Genomic DNA, 1,275 nt, shown 5'->3' on the forward strand with positions numbered 1-1,275 from the left:
AAATGTCCCCGGTTCGATCCCGGGTTTCGGCACTCTTATTATGGACTGTCCCGTGGGCTCTTCGTTTGCAGCCGCGAGCCGACAGCCGACGACGGCGCGGCACGCGCGACCAGGCGGCGGCACTGCAGCGAGCCCGGTTAGCTCAGTCGGTAGAGCATGGGACTTTTAATCCCAGGGTCGTGGGTTCAAGTCCCACATCGGGCGGCTCCTCTCATTTTGCTGCGTTCGCTCGAAACGAGAAGCAAACGGAATGGTCGGAATTTAAAAGAAAAGTAAAAGGGGAAAACATTGGCGCGCCTGCCGTGACCAGGATTCGAACCTGGGTTATCGCGGCCACAACGCGAGGTACTAACCACTATACGATCACGGCCGTGGCGCCTCGCTGCTCCGAGCGGGCCGCGGCGGATGGGGCGCTCGTGGTGCGGCGGCCGGGCCGGCGACCTGCTCGCAATCAGTCCGACGTTTTCCGCCGAGCCACCCACGCAGCCCGGCTAGCTCAGTCGGTAGAGCATGGGACTCTTAATCCCAGGGTCGTGGGTTCGAGCCCCACGTTGGGCGGATACACTGTTTTGTCCCCGCGCCCACCTGGCACCCGCTCGACGACGGCCAAACTCGACCGCCCACGCGACGGACGCAGCGTCTCCGGTATGGTCTAGTGGCTAGGATACCTGGCTCTCACCCAGGAGGCTCGGGTTCGATTCCCGGTACCGGAACACCCTTCCCTTTTTGAGGCAAGCGCCCGCCCACGCATCACCCGCAACCGACTGGTGGCGAGAGCCGGCGACAGGTGGCGCTCACGCCTTTGCCGCGCGACACCGCCGCCCGCGGAACACACCCACCCACGACGCGGCCGGGTGCGGCGGACGACCCACAGCGCGCCATACTTACCTGGCGCAGGGGTTAACCGTGATCACGAAGGCGGTTCCCTCAGGGCGAGACGGTGTCATTGCACTTCGACGCTGTTGACCTCTGCGAGTATCTCAAATGCAGATACCTCGGGCGTGTAATTTTTGATAGTCGGGCTAGCGTTCGCGCTGGCCCGGTGCCAAACTCGCGCTCGCTTGCATCATCACCAGCACACTAATCGAGTACCTGCTGGTTGAGACGCAATGCTTTACTTTGTTTTCGATCTGGTTTTGTTTCTCCACGAGGTAGTCTGCGGCACGTGTCCGGAAGACACTCGAATAAGACGGCGCACAATAAAACAAACGCCGTCGAAAAGAGGGCGCCCGGGGTGATGGGGGGCGCCAGGTCCCACCGAGACTCGAACTCGGA

At 62.2% G+C, this 1,275-nt stretch overlaps 5 non-coding genes across 5 annotated transcripts; 4 read left to right on the plus strand and 1 right to left on the minus strand.

The window, feature by feature from the left end:
- Window positions 1-131: 131 nt before the first annotated feature.
- Window positions 132-204, plus strand: TRNAK-UUU (transfer RNA lysine (anticodon UUU)). Its single transcript has one exon. It is a non-coding gene; the product is annotated as a tRNA-Lys (tRNA).
- A 94-nt stretch (window positions 205-298) lies between these two features.
- TRNAH-GUG (transfer RNA histidin (anticodon GUG)) lies at window positions 299-370 on the minus strand. The gene has a single exon. It is a non-coding gene; the product is annotated as a tRNA-His (tRNA).
- A 115-nt stretch (window positions 371-485) lies between these two features.
- TRNAK-CUU (transfer RNA lysine (anticodon CUU)) lies at window positions 486-558 on the plus strand. Its single transcript has one exon. It is a non-coding gene; the product is annotated as a tRNA-Lys (tRNA).
- An 83-nt stretch (window positions 559-641) lies between these two features.
- On the plus strand, window positions 642-713 carry TRNAE-CUC (transfer RNA glutamic acid (anticodon CUC)). Its single transcript has one exon. It is a non-coding gene; the product is annotated as a tRNA-Glu (tRNA).
- Window positions 714-880: 167 nt separating this feature from the next.
- LOC137817795 (U1 spliceosomal RNA) lies at window positions 881-1,044 on the plus strand. Its single transcript, XR_011082029.1, has one exon. It is a non-coding gene; the product is annotated as a U1 spliceosomal RNA (small nuclear RNA).
- Window positions 1,045-1,275: the final 231 nt, after the last annotated feature.

The sequence above is a fragment of the Phaseolus vulgaris genome, unplaced genomic scaffold, assembly GCF_000499845.2.
Source record: "Phaseolus vulgaris cultivar G19833 unplaced genomic scaffold, P. vulgaris v2.0 scaffold_1209, whole genome shotgun sequence".
Taxonomy (NCBI): Eukaryota; Viridiplantae; Streptophyta; class Magnoliopsida; order Fabales; family Fabaceae; genus Phaseolus; species Phaseolus vulgaris.